The sequence below is a fragment of the Nelumbo lutea genome, chromosome 6 (genome assembly GCF_056320005.1).
Source record: "Nelumbo lutea isolate HS-2025 chromosome 6, American lotus-T2T, whole genome shotgun sequence".
NCBI lineage: Eukaryota > Viridiplantae > Streptophyta > Magnoliopsida > Proteales > Nelumbonaceae > Nelumbo > Nelumbo lutea.
Genome location: NC_142689.1, coordinates 64,828,988 through 64,845,130, shown reverse-complemented (window position 1 = coordinate 64,845,130; position 16,143 = coordinate 64,828,988). Strand labels below are relative to the sequence as shown.

The 16,143-nt window shown below is 36.0% G+C and overlaps 1 pseudogene; it reads left to right on the top strand.

Annotated features, from left to right (window-relative positions):
* Window positions 1–12,861: 12,861 nt before the first annotated feature.
* On the top strand, window positions 12,862–15,919 carry LOC148849283 (amino acid permease 3-like; annotated as a pseudogene).
* The last annotated feature ends 224 nt before the right edge of the window (window positions 15,920–16,143 follow it).

The window sequence follows — 16,143 nt, the reverse complement described above, 5'->3', positions numbered from 1 at the left end:
GCCAATCAATTGGCATCATAAAAATGGTAACCAATCAAGTAGTTGGGGATTTAATTGGTTAAAGCTTTTCTGGTATTATAAATCTTTAGAAAAAATCTTTTCTTTTTTGCTAGAAAGACATGATACAGAAACCAATCAACTCCCCCCGGACCTCTGATTATGATATATAACCACCTGATTGGACTGGTTACAAGTTTTTTTGGTATCATAGTTGAACACAACATTTTTAAACATCCGTTGGCCCGAATGATCAGGCTGTTCGGCCTAGGAACAGTCCAGGAAACCGGCTGTTCTATTTCACCCTTAACCTAGTCCTTGGCCAAAAACTATTGATTAAGTTAGTGGCCCACTAGCTTGGGAGGTCAAACCATTAACCCCATTCGACGGTTTTAGCCATTTTTTTTATTTTAACTTTTTTTTTTTATTTTTTAAGTTGGAATGGGCTGTCCATTCGAACCATCGACTTGGAAACCAGTGACCAAAATGGTTCCAATTTTGGGTCAGTTTTTAAAACCTTGGTAGAACCCTAATTTTTAAGATTAATATCAACTCAAATTTGAAGTAAATTCAGTTTGTTGCTGCACATTGGATTCCCAAGCTCTGTAATTTTTTATATTTAAAATGAATCTCTATCTCACTCTCTCTATACAAATTGAATCATTTGATGCCTAAGAAAAATATCCTAACTAGACAATTTAGCTCAATTTCTACTAGTCCTTCTCAGGTTCGATTGAAAATAGAAAGCGAGAGATTTGTTTCCCTCTACTTGGAGTAAAGTTTGGGGTTAGATAGATAGATATAGGGGTGTCCACGAGCTGCTTAAGCTTGGCTCAGCTTAGTCTAAATTGAGCTTCAAGCCGAACTTGAGCCTAATATATAGGCTCATTTGTAATTGAGTCGAGCTCGAGCTTAATAAAACTCAGCTCATGAGGCTCACGAGCCTAATCGAGTATATATGTACATAGGGTGTTATCTCGGTTCAGCACTTTAACTACTGAGAAAGACCTCGACAGTTGAGGGAGATTTCAGCTCAACACCTTGGCAACTGAGGAAGATCTCGACTCAACACCTCAACAACTGAAAAAGATCTAGGTTCGATAATTCAACAGTTGAGGGAGACCTTGGCTTGGCATTTCAACAGCTAAAGGAGACCTACGATCAGAGGTAGCTGAGCTCAAACTTCTGAGCTTTTGACTCGAGCCTAGATTGAGCTCAAGCCTTTAGTTCGAATTGAGCTCGAGCTTGATAATTTATGAGTGAGCTGAGCTTGAATAGCCAAATACAGTTCAGCTTGGCTCGAATCCACCCCTAGATAGATAAACAGAAAGATCAATTGATCAATTTATTGAACAGTTGATACCTTTTAATTTAGTGGCGTTCTACACCATGAATGTTATTGTTTTCATTTGTTTTTGGGTCACCACATCAGTAAAAAATAAAAAACATATAATGTAGCTACTTTCACCATTGGATGTTCCTTGGCTTCTTAGGCTGTCACATCATGGTTTGCATATTTTTGAGAGGACAAGTAGTGGTATTCTTAATGAAAGATATACATATTCAGTCTCTATTAGGGGACAATAACCTTGTTAAGAAAAGGGGAAAAAGGAAGCTGATTCATAACTTGGGTTAAAGTGGATGGGTTAGGTTGGGTTACAATCTATACACATAATATGCAAATGGGCATCGGTGAATATGGGTTGTTAGTGGGTGGATTGATCTTCAAATTGCATCTAAACCAGCCCAACCTACCCAATTGGCTCCATACCTACATGCAGTAACAACATTTGATGCATTGAGTTCCTTTTCTTAGGGTTGGGCATTTGGTGGCTTTAGACTCGGCCCAATATGTCCAAGTTGCAGCACTAAGTTAGGCTGTATATAGTTTGATAGAAAACAAGAAAGAAAGAGAAAGTTGTAGCACTAAGTGTCACGATCCCTTAAGTATAAGGTGGCAGTCTGTAGTTTTAATTCGGTTTATGAACATAATGGCTCCGTAGTGAGCTATGGAATCAATGATAACACCTCACCCCAGTGAATGCAGGTCAAAGTGAGAGGTTTAATGGTTGTGGCTTCATGTATTTTATGATTGTTGTATCATTAGTTCCATAGTCTGTCAAACAACCGTGAAAAATCTATTAATCAATTTTCTCTCAATTTTCTTTCTCTCTATTATTTTCCGTTGAAGCCAAACATAGCCTTAAGATAGCTTTAGTTTGGGGTGTAGAACTTGGGTTGTGGTTGGCGCTTTTGTAATTTTCCATCTCTTTTATGCTGCAGAGATTGAAGAATCACTATGAAATAGGCCTGACCTCTTTTAAGAGTTTTATCAAACTTTTCTTACGTGTGATGATTTCTAGCTTGGCCTATACATATACATATGTTTATTGAATGTACGTATCATATATCTCTTTTTATATGACACACAATATATATTATATAAAATATAATATTATTCTTACATATATAAAATAGGGTCATTTACTAGAACATCCCTATAGTTTGCAACCTATTTACTTAATTGATCTTCCCTTAAGAACTATTTGTTTTGCCTTGTGAAAATAGTAACATGATCACCTAAATAAAGTGGAAAATGTTCAAGGCCATGGGCCCATGATTGTTTATTTTAAAAGTATCACTAACACATTTTCGTATAGAAAACAAAATTGATCAAATAGAATGGTTACTTGAGTCTTAGTAGGGGCAAAAATGGAATTTTCATTTTTTTGGTTAAATTTATTTGAATGGTTGTTAGGGTCAAAACTGTCATATTCCATTTTCATATAATGAAAGGTCAATTAAGTACATTTACCGTAAACTATAAGAGATGTTTTAGTAAAATGAAGCTATAAGATAGGTTTTAGTAAATCCATGAAACTATAGTGGTGATTTGGTCAATAACCTTAAAAAATATGATAAATATAACATATTTTATATTTAATGACATAGGCCCAAAGCCCGGCTTGGCCAAGATCATCCCTAACTTTTCTGATTTTCTCCACTGCCCAAATATAAACACGAGGAATATATATACAACTGTTATCATTTTTCAAGTGGTCCTTGCACCTATTAAATGTCTAGAATTAATTGGATCTATTTAAGGGAAAATTACTTAAACCTCCATTATGTTTTTCTAACAAATACTTAAACTTCCCCTGTACATTAACCTCTGCAAAAAGCCTCTCTTCACATTTCGAATAAATATGCAAATGCATTCTTTTCATTGATTATCCTCACTTGGGATTTCCTACTCACTTTTCCAACTCACTCTCTACCCGCTGTGAATTGGAGCCACACATCTTTATTCTGAATTGAGAGATGTGTGGCTGCAATTCATAGCGGGTAAGAAAATTTAGTAGGAAATTTAGGCTTGTAATAGAATGTTGAAATTATGATTATGCCCTTGTCATTAATACTGAGAAGTACGAATACACCCAATGCAAAAATCTGATTCCCACTGTATAGTTATAAACATTCAAAACAACCAAAAACCACACCCTATGCATCCATACATGCCTGTGAATTAGCATCAATTCCGAGCTGACACCTACCCCAAATGTATTTTGAACCTACAAATTCTGACACTGGGGGTATCGGTCATTTTCCCTTATTAATATGCCCAATAAAATAACATTGCTTTCTCTTTTCATCGCTGTATGTATGGTGTTTCTGCTAACAGGAGAGGTTTTAAGTTCAATCCCAATTCTGCCTTTGTGATTGTTGTTGACTCAATGAAGTGGAAAATAAAACTTATTTCGAAGTGAACCGCCCTTTTAGGGTAATTCAACAAACCTTCATCTATCAATACTATATATACAAAGTGGATACTTGTCTCAGGTTTCGTGAAGTCATAAAAATTAAGTCCAAATATCGTATGTCATCATATATGATTTTTTCCTTGTACACGTGCCACGTGCTCCTACAGTTCTAATAAAGATTTTTTTTTTCTAATAATATCCAAATTTATATTTTAGAGCATTATATTTGTGTTTTATGTCAAGACCATTAATAGAAAAGGTGTACTTGCATATTTAATATTAGGGATTTTTAGACTGCACTTCATCTCAGAATTCAGATTTGAAATGCAAACTTACAACAATTTAAATTTATAAACATCTCCACCTATAAAACTCTTTATTATTAATACAAAGAATTGAAAAGTTTTTTCCATGGTGTGGGGCTACATAACCCAATCATCTTCGGCCAGGTGTCCCACATACTTGGAGGATAGGCCTGCACCATTATTAGTCAATCTGTGGACAAAATGATGATAATTTGGAATTGTGCACTGTGCAATATGTGTGGCCCAAACCCACAATAATCATCTTCAACACTGAAAACAGAGTTATCCCATCACAATCACTCCGACTTCACAAATGGAGAAGAGATTGTTTCCAAGGAATGCCTAGTCCTAGCCATGTGGCAAATCACGATGAACATTCCATTAAAATAGTTATCGGGTCGGAGATCGACCTTGTAAATGATATTGCTACGTGTACTCTTGTATTGTATTGTAAGGCAGCATCCATACAAGGCTTAAGCTGCCATGTGCAAATGTGCCGAAGCTTAGACCAATAGGAGCTGGTCCACAAGATGGGTCTCCCTTTAGGGCTGTAAATTGAGACTGGATCTATTTCTCATTCAGGGCGCCTCACACCGACCTCAGGCACATCCTACCATACATTGGGAACATCTCTCATATTTATACATTAGTATTCATAGGAGATGTTCTTAATGCATGGTGAGATGTGCCTGTGAAGTCGATGTGAGGCGCCCAATGTGAGGAACAGATCCCCAGTCTTGTAAATTGGGCAGCTCCCTTAATTCAAGCCTGGGCTGATGCAACCAACAATTTTATACAGGCTGGGTTTGTATTTTTGGTCCTCATGCTGGGCCTGGATCTAGCCGTTAGGTAGTCCAAACCAGACTCGATCTTATATGAATGTAACGCCAGTCCAACCATGCTCATACCTAAATGCATATATAAACACATATTTACTTGTATATTTTAGGCAAATCATACATGTGCATACATATATACAAATATTTATATCAAATTTTAGCGTGGATTAATTGATTAATCCAAGTCCAACCCAAATACGTCAAATTTCTATAAAGACTCGGCCTATGAAATGTTCATGATTAATTGGACCGATTTAGGCTATGTTTGGTTTGAAGTAAAGGGTAAGGAAACCTATACAAGATTTGTAAAAATTTCCTTACCTTTCCCTTCATTTTCCTACATTTTCTTTCAAACCAAACATAGCCTAAGGAAGAGAAAGACAAGAAAACCAATATAAAATTTGTAAAGATTTCCATATCTTTCCCTACATTTTCCTTCAAACCAAACATAACCATGAAAAATGTTTAAATTTCCCTTGTACATAACCTCTGCAAAAACCTCCCTTAGCCTATCAAATAAATATTTGAACGCACCCATTCCATTGATTATCTAGTAAGGAGATGTTGAAATTATGACTATGCCCTTGCTATATATTAATGTGTAGGTCACGATTGATTCCTTAGATTGTCCAACATGGTGTCTCTTTCGATTTTTCAAATACAAATATGGAAAAAGACAAATCATGGTGACCCTTATCATCAATTTCTGATTTTGTGTTTCCATACCCAATCCTTTTTCATGATGTGGGCTACATGCATTGTTTTAAAAGGCTTAAGTCTTGAGGCAAGATGCTTAAATTTTGCCTTAAGGCTTAAGTCTTGAGGCAAGATGCTTAAATTTTGCCTTAAGGCTTAAGCCTAACAATTTTGGTTGGAAGCTTAAACCTTTGTTAGAATGAGGCGTAAACCTCAAGTCTCGAGGTGTGAGGCACAAAAAGGTGTAAGTCTCAAATATCAACTTTATTTAGTGATTTCTTGCAAAATAGTTGAAAATATATAGAAAAAGCATCTTAATAATTGTGGGCCAAATAAAAAGAGAAAATGAAAAACCAATAAGGCATATAAAGCTCTATTAGTTTTTCTTAGTATTGTAGCCAAAGAGAGTTCAATAAAAACAAAGGGCCAAACAAGTTATTAATTTTCTTAGATAAATCATGTGGATTTTTTTTTCTTAATATTCTAATTTAACATCCCAAGTTTGTTGCTTTTCTAATTCATTTTCCTAATGGATCATTTTTTCTTTTTATTGATTTTAATTTTTGCATCGATCAAATCAATTGCATTGTTTCTTTCTTCACAATTGTTAGATGGCCATAAATCCAAAGCCCATTATATTGATGATTCTTCATATGAATGATTTCATAATATTGCATTTTGGAACATAAAATATAAAATGCTTAGATTTGTTAGATGATTAATTATTATTTTATTTAATACTTAAAAATTAAAATTTATTGCTTATAAACTTCTATTTTATGGATATTTATACTTTTTATTATTCTAACTTGATATATCTTTCAGATTTATATGTTAAATTCATGGAGAGATATTCTTAATAAACGATTGAATGCTGTATTCTCGGCATATATGTTCTCTGTTGTTTTGCTTTCATGATTGTACATATATTCTCTCTGATGAAACATGGAAATCAATCAAGGAAAAAGGGAAAGAAAGTAGAGAAACAGTTGAGGTGGAGGGTTGCCTTCACTCAAAAAGGTCCTGGCTTCATTGTGTCGGAGGACGGATTAGTGGGTAGTGGGTAGTGGGCCCGTCGGTGGTGTTCATTTGGATGTAGAACCAGAGGTCAGGTCAGCTCTTTCTTGGCAGATAGTATGGACAGATAATCCAAGGTGTCATTGGTTTCGATCCCCAAGCCCATGATTCCAATTAATTGGGACTTTAATCTCAAAACCCACGCGCCTTTGTCACCAAATTATCTCTAGGAGAATTCTGCACTTTAGCCCGGTGCCCTTGTCCACCATACTAGATAATGGCTAATCACTAATACGTGAAATTCCACCCTTCTATCCTTGGTTAGGTACATGTAGAATAACTTCTTTGTTTATCGGTATGGGGTAAATTGGTTAATTGGGTAATTGATCAATTTATCCATATTCGTGTATTATTATTATTATGGGTTTTATGGAATAGGAAACATTTTTTTTAGAAAATATCGGTTACTCGGGCGATTTATACTTCTTTGGAGGGTGGATAAGTTATTTGCTCACCTGCTGAAAATGTAGTCACAAATTATTTAGGTAAGAGATGGCACAAAAATACACTTGCTTTTAAAGGTGTTGTATATCAATCAGTTTAAATTTCTGGACCATTGTAAATGGAAAGTGATATTATCGATATAAATATTTACATCATTTTTATCGAAGTTGTATTTATATCAATTATCAATGTAAAACTTGACGTAAATAAAATTTTACATCGATTTTCGATATTTAAATAAGAGAGAGATTCAGTATATAGCATAATTCTTTTAACCTCAAAATTTGCTCCGAGTGGAGGGATGACGACCTTAAATTCTATAATATATAGAGGCATATGGCATATATGTAGGTTGTTGCTTGGGAATTACGAGGTTAAGTTCTCTCCTTCTTTCTAACTTTTCCATCCTTTGAAAGGTTCGACTATGATATGAAAATAATATGACATCTGAAAAATAACTATGAAACCCTTTTGTCAATGGAGTCCAAGTGAATCATAAGCAAACTTGGATTGTTTACACTGACTTACCAAAAGCATACGCATTTCACATTTTCAACATCTCATTCATGATGTGAACTCAACATCCTCTATATTAATGGGCCAAGAAGTTCAATGGGCCAAACACTCACCAGTTCCCAACTTTCAATTTTCACTGAGTGGATCATATGACCTTTTCTGTGTCTATCACTCTCACACTTCGCACTTATGGGAAGGCTACTCAGTGGCAACATTTAGGGCTGTCAATGGGTTGGGTTTATCTGATGGACCTAAATCGATCAAATCAATTAAAATGGTTTTTTTGAAAGATTAATTATAATGGTTTTGGTTTTATGGTTTTGTTCCGGTTAATAATTGAATTGGTTCTAATTCTTGATTATCTTGAACCTATTGAGACCTGGAATCAATTATTTTATTAAATATGTATAATATTTTCTTAAATTTTCATAATTTTTTATCATATTTTATGTTTGAAATAGTAAATTGGACAGATAAAAAAATAAGATATATTAGTTAAAAATATTTAATTTATTAATATATAAATAATTTAATATTTTTCTATAATTTATATTAAGGCTATATTATCAAATTTAAATTTTAAGTTATTATCTAAATAAACAAATATTGTTTTCAATATAATCAGGTTTGGGACAGTTCTGAACCAAATAGACCCAACTATTAACTGAGACAGTTTAGGATTTATGATATTGCCCCAATTTATAACCGGTTTGAAACTGATTCTACCTAGACCCGACGACCCAGACCCAACCCGTTGGCAGCCCTGTTACATTTCCTCTATTTAAGAAATCAGTGAGTCCAAAAACCATACATTACGATATTTTGAAACTATGAGCTGAGCTGAGCATTATCCGAGACCACCCTTGATTTATGGGGATTAGGGTGGGCTAATCCAAACGTGAAAGGTGGATGTCTATCAGGTGGGGTTGAATAAATATAGGGTGCTTCTAATCAACACAGATATATCTATTGCGGAGGAATCCATAGCCAACTGGCCAAGCAGAAGGGGCTCCAACTATTTGCCACATCAGCCTCTATTAATGTGACAAGTTCAGCCAAATGACACGTGAAAAATAGAAAGACCCCTTTTATGAACTTGAATGGTTGCCATATTGTTTGGGTAAAAGCTCATTTCAGACTAAAAATGTCCCTTTCTGGTAAAATATCTCAGGTGCTATGTTTCTCCAAGTCCGAGTGGGCAAGCAGCCTAGGCCCTAGAATTTGGAAAAAAACTTTAATTGTTGGGGGTCAACAGTCTATCTTGTTGAGAGATTCTATAAATGCCATGTTATCATGAGAATGGATAAATTAATAATTGCATTTTAATTTATTTTGGCTAAAAACCAAAGTATGGACGTGAATAGATGAATTGCCCAGAACATGCTCAGCCCAAAAAATTATCTCAACAATATATGCTATTGGGCCCCAACCCTAGAATTTGTAGGGCCTCATCTTTGTCCTTCCTGCGCTTTGGCAGTTGGCTTAGGCTCTGTGCATTGTGGTGGGAGAGTCAGCAAGCACTTTTATCTTATTATTTTTGGGTAACCAATCAACCACCAAGAGAGAGAGAGAGAGTATAGTCGTCGTTGACGTGAAAGAAGACCCTAAATGGGCCTTGTGGTTGAATCATCGAGTGGCAAAAAAGCCCATATCTTGCCTTGGAGAAATCCCACCACAAATATTGAAGAATTTGGTGTTTTTTTTTTTTTTTTAAGGCAAAAGGCCATCCAGTACCAGTAAGGTATTGGGGACAATTCATTAACGAATCTGCTCAGAATTACAATCAGATAACAAGGTCTCAAGCAGAAAATCAGCAATCGACCATGTGTACAAATGAGCAATATTGAGAGCAGTTTAGTGTTGTTATTTGTTACAAGCCCACAAGCAGGGCTGTTCATAAGAATGCCCAACCCGATTAAACCGATCAATTTGGACCGATCCAACCCAAGTCGGCCGGGTTTTCATCAGTACCGGTCGGTTTCGGGTTGGGAAAATATATAAATCGATATATTGGGTCGGTTTTGGTTTTCTTGTGTGAGAACCGAAACCAACTCAACCCAAACCGAATTAGTCTTCTATTAGTTCGGTAGTTCCTAGTTTGAGTAGTTTCCTACTTAGCTATAACTAGTCTTCTACTAGAACTAGAAGGCCCATTAGGCAATTACAATTAGAATAGGCAATCTATTCTACTTTCTAACTTTCTATAATCTTTTACACCAAATAGGCAACCCATTAGGCAATTACAATTAGAATTCAATTATGTGTCTTTTTGTACAGGAGCAAAACCGAAACCGACCCAACCCAACTCAAACTGACCAGATCGGTTTCGATTTCCACCTCAGGTAACCCGACCAGGTCAGGTCGGTTGGGAAAACCCCAATAAACCGACCCAACCCGACCCATGAACACCCCTACCCGCAATTACTTAGTAAATGGTTTCGTGTGTCAAATGATCCACAGAAATAATATAGGATCATATTCGATTTGAATTCAAATTCTATCCGGTAAGAGTTAGACTCAGATACCTCCACTGATCCTAATAAATCAGATTTGTTAGTTATAAAATATTACATATTATATATTATAGTGTATTATCATATTATATAAATAATATAATACATTATATCATTAAGTTTTTTTTACTATAATCCAAATTGAATAAGCTATCCAATAAGACATTCGAATTCGAATTCAAATCATAATCTTGGAAATCTAATGGATTCTTATCGGATTTGGATTGGTCGGATATTTTATTGAATTGGATCAGATATACCTTTTACCAAATCTGATCCAATATGTTTGCAGCCCTCTTATAATATAACAAGAAATTTAAAATTCCCTCTATAACATTAATAAAAAAATTACATTTTTATCCTAATCTTTTTAACAATTAAGATAAACTATTACTATTAATAATCTATTATTGTTATGGCACTTTGTTAATTCTTGAATGGAATATAGAGATAATTTTAGAAATGAAGGCCATGCGGATTATAACATTGTGTCTCGAATCTCCTATCCACAGGACATAACAACCACACATCAAGAACATCTCCATGAATGACAACATAAATAACAATAATTATAGGAAAATTTATGATTTGCTGGTTTTTTTAGGCTATGTTTGGGGTGAAGAAAAAGGTAAGGAAAGGAAGGGAAATGTAGGAAAACCCATACAAGGTTTGTAAAGGTTTTTCTACCTTTCTTTTCCTTTCCATACTTTTTCCTTCAAACCAAACACACCCTTAATGTATTGTCTCAAATCCCCCATCAAAAACATCTTCATGTATTCAACTTTTTCTTTCGCTTTGCTTATCTTATCTAGAGCTCTTGTTGAGTAAGAGAAAGAACTAATGATGATACAAGAAAGGTGTATTTATTGAATTTTGGTAAAATCATATTATAGGAAATTATAGTATTGAAAGATTATGAAAAAAATATGAAAACTTTCACGATAACTTTAATTATAATACATGAATAATTCAGGTTTTCAGAAATATGGGATAATAATATGAAAATGTATCATTCTAATATAAATGTAATTGTATAATAAATGCAACTTTAGTGAATTGTACACACATGTGTATGTAACATATGCTCAAAGTTTTATTCCATATTTTTTAAAAGATAGTATTAGTGTTCGCTTTCACCCAATCTTTTTACCATACATGCTATGAACTTTTTACCAAAATTTTAAATCGTAGACATTAATTTTCAAAATTATACCAAATTGTGTTACATAAAACCTTTCCCCCTTAATGCATGCATCTTTGCTTCTACGAAGGCCACTTTATATATATAATTTTAACAATTAAATAATTATTTCGATAGAGTAATTCCATTTTAATTTTTTTTTAGAGAAAAAAAAATAGTTCTTGGTGGTCAAAAAGCTCTAGCCGTGGTAACATCAATACAATAGACCTAGCTAAGAGTAGTTGATGTGATCTTTAGCTTTAGCTGAGGCTTCAAAATTGCTGGCTGATTGTAATGGAGATTTGTGACTTGGGGTCAAATCCCACTGTCTCTAGGTTGAGAGGCTCATGGGTATGGGGATCGGAGAAGTGATTTATTACCAATAAAACGCTCCCAACATGTCTCAAAAGGGCCACTTCTGCGCAAATTGGAAACATCTCCTTTCATTTATGGAGATGTTCTCAAGGTGCTACCTGTGTATAGGCCAGGTAGCTCTATGGGTTGGCCCGATCTATCTCGTCCTAAATAGGGTTTGGACAAAATTTTAAGCCCGTGGATTCGGTCTTTAAAAATTGGGCCTGATTATATTTTGGGCCAGGTTAGGGCTTTCTCATATAAACCCATCTTGAGCCCGAACTTGGTCCAATAATATTAAATATATGACAGAAATATAATATATATATGTTAATAACACATAATGTATATTATATAATAATGAAATTATTACCCACAAAAGTATTATATATATTAAATATATAAAATATTATATAATATATAATATATTATTAATAATATATGATTAATATGTTATAAAATACCTATCAAAGTCGGACTTTGGACTTTATATAGGGCTCGGGCTCAGACCTAGTAATTTTCTATTTATAAATAGGCAAAGCCCAGCCCATGAACAAGTCTAGCTACTGCTATAATGGGTTGTTGTGATAGTGTTGGTAGTATTTGTTAGTAGATCTATACTTGGAGGACGTATAGTTATGAGGATCTGCTGCCAACACAAAGTGTCCCAACGAAATTCTAACATGATCTATGTGCAACTGTAGCAATAAGCTGAATAAATTAAATAAACCAAGCCACCAAGTAAGGCTAATTTTGGGATTTCATAGATACTAATAATAGAAGTCTCAGACTATCCACAAATGGGTTGTCGTGTTACACGATAGTTGACCAACCAAAAATGCGTATAACCATGATAATCCTCCCGAGTAGTTCCTACGACTCTACTCCAACAGTTCTGCTCGACCAATTGCCCTCCCTTATAAAATCCCATTGCATATAGAGAAGCATTCACCCCTCTCGCAATCAAACTCCTCAAATCTACTCTTCTTGATCATCATCTTCTCTCTGTCTCTGCTTTCTATCTTTCGTCGTCCGTCCTTGGATTTCCTGAGTCTGTGTTAACTCAGAGCCATGTTACCAAGAAATGGCGGAACTCCCCTTCTGCCGGAAGGAAGCCGAGATGCTAGTTATCACCTGCAAATAGAATTCCAACCCAAAGCCAGCGCCGAAGCTGGTTTCATGAACTCTCAGTCTGGATATTCTAAGTGCTTCGATGACGATGGCTGCCTGAAGCGGACAGGTAAATCTAAGATTTTAAGTTTTAACGTAAGGTTTAATGCATGGATCGATGCTTCGAGCTTCCAAATAATACTCTGACTCCGGAGTCTGGACGAGACCAGAAACACAAACAAAACTTAATTTCTTCTTATAATTACACCGAGTGATAGATTCATGAGCTGGTGTTCGTTGATCTAATTAATGGGTACTTGGGTTACTTGGGTGGTGATGGTGCAGGTACAGTTTGGACGGCGACTTCCCACATAATCACGGCCGTGATAGGGTCTGGTGTCCTTTCGTTGGCTTGGGCTATTGGGCAGCTTGGTTGGGTTGCTGGACCCGCAGTCATGGTGCTCTTTGCCTTTGTCATTTTCTACACTTCAAACCTTCTATCTCAGTGTTACAGATCGGTTGACCCTGCAACTGGAAAAAGAAATTATACCTACACGGATGCTGTCAAGGCCAACTTAGGTAGTTAACTTAGCATTTTTTTGCCATTTGGCAACATTTAATCAAAAGTTACAATACTATTTGAGAATATCTTATAAGCTGCAAATCCCCATGACAAAGGCAAATGCTAACTCCACTATTGGAGTGGGGAGCAGGTTGAGTTGAGCCATACTTTTAGGCCAATAGCTCACCATTTTATCAATAAACTTCTGCCAAATGAAAGGTTCCTAAGTTGTCTGGAACTCTCAGGATCTACTACTTCTACCTCAACTACCAACAAGAACACTGACTACTAATTAGCCAGATGATGATGATTCATGTTATTTGTGTCCAGGGGGAAAAAAGGTTTCAATTTGTGGAGCCATTAAGTACATAAATCTGTTTGGTGTTGTAATTAGGTATACCATTGCTGCTTCAATTAGCATGATGTGAGTTCTTTTTTTTGTCTCTCTCTCTCTCTCTCTCTCTCTCTCTCTCTCTTCAGTCGTCTTCTTCAATCAGCATGATGTGAGTTCTATTTTGTTCTTGTGTTGTTAAGGGCAATAAATAGGTCCAATTGTTTCCATAAGAGCGGAGGGAAAGATCAATGTCACATGTCAAGCAATGAATACATGATCGCGTTTGGAATTACAGAGGTGGTGTTTTCTCAGATCCCAGATTTTGACAAGTATGGTGGCTCTCTATAGTCGCAGCAGTCATGTCCTTCACCTACTCTACCGTTGGCCTTAGTCTAGGCATCGCCAAGGTTGCAGGTATGGATGCATGGATTATATGTCATAACCTAACCTACGTTTATACATAAATGGTGTGAGAGAATAGAAACTTATTCAGGGACGTCACTTAAACGGTTTAAGCTTTTAAGTTGAATGATTTCTTAAAAGCTTAAACTTTTGCTTGAAAATTTGTAATTTCATGAAAACTAATATAAACAATTTACAGAGAACAAGGGCTTCAAAGGGAGCTTGATGGGTATTAGCATAGGGAAAGTGACTGGAACCCAGAAGATGTGGAGGAGTTTGCAAGCTCTAGGAGCCATTGCCTTCGCGTATTCTTACTCCATCATCCTCATAGAGATTCAGGTACGTAATTGAAGCAAAATTTGGATCGAGATCGGTGATCGATGCTACAGCTTATATACCATCCCTTAGCTAGCCTTACTAATTAATTAGATGATGATGATGGCTTGGGCAATCAGGACACACTGAAATCTCCTCCCGCCGAGCACAAGACAATGAAGAAGGCTACTTTAATGAGCATCTCGGTAACTACGGTGTTCTACCTGCTCTGTGGGTGTATGGGCTATGCTGCCTTTGGAGACGACGCTCCTGGAAATCTTCTCACTGGCTTTGGATTCTACAATCCTTACTGGTTGCTTGATATTGCCAACGTTGCCATTGTCGTCCACCTCATCGGTGCATATCAGGTATATATATGATACTATACCAATTATCTGTCCAATTCCCACTGGACACGTGGCATGCCTGAAAGACAACCTTAGCTTTTATGGCCAATTTTCCTTTGGCTGCGTTTGGTTGCAGTGCAAATTTATTTGCACTAGTACAAATGAATGGGAGTGCAGATGAAAAAAATGCAAATTCTCATTTAAATCTGTTTTGGGTTTTACTTTACACTGTTTCATGATTTACTGACGTCATTTATATTGCAATCAAATAAAAAAAGCTAAAATTTGAAACAAAAATAGGTCTAAATTTACATTCATATCATTTTGCACTTTCATGATTTTACATCAGTGCAAATTTTTTTGTGTTGCAACCAAACACAGCATTAAGGATGCTACCACTGCAGCTGAGCTCTGGGCTCTTGGAGTAACACTTGGGATCTGTTCTTCACAGACCGCTCCTCACACTGACATCACAATCACATCCCACAGTGTACTGGAAATATCTCCTATTAACATTCAAGTACGGGAGATATTCTGTAAAGTTGGTGTTCTCTATGTATGGCAGGAACATTAATTCTGTAAAGTTGGTGTGAGGAGCAGATACAATCTTCATCCTCAGCCAAATCACGTAGAAGTTTCCGAATTACCCTAATATTAATTTCTTTTTATTTTAATTCTTGTATGATGATGGATATATCGAAAATTAAAAAAAAAAAAAGATTAAAAGGAAACCAAATGCAGGTCTACTGCCAGCCCCTATTTGCATTTGTGGAGAAACGGAGTGTAAAGAAGTGGCCCAGGATTGAGTTCATAGGGAAGGAATTCGAGGTGCCCATCCCTTGGTATGGATGCTATAGGCTCAACCTCTTCAGGCTGGTGTGGAGGACGATATTCGTGGCAGTAACCACAGTTAAAGCGATGCTCATGCCCTTCTTCAATGACGTGGTGGGAATCATGGGTGCGTTTGGGTTCTGGCCATTGACCGTCTACTTCCCCATCGAGATGTACATCGCCCGGAAGAAGATTGAGAAATGGACAGCGAGATGGGTTGGGCTTCAAATATTGAGCTTCACTTGTCTGATTGTGTCGGTTGCAGCCGCATGTGGGTAGTTTGCAGGAGTCGTTATGGATCTCAAGTCATACAAGCCCTTCAAGACCACTTATTGACAGACATCAATATCACATATAGTGGCGAGAAGATAATTAGTTATTTGGGTATAGAAAGTATTAGAATATGAGAAAATAGTGTGGAAGCACTTTTTTACTTTTTGACATTGATTAGTTATTTGGGTATAGAGAAAGAGAAAGAGAGTACATGGCTTATGGCTACGTGCGGTCATGCTGATGATTAACAATAAAGGATGGTCACTTTCCACAATGTTCCTTCTACT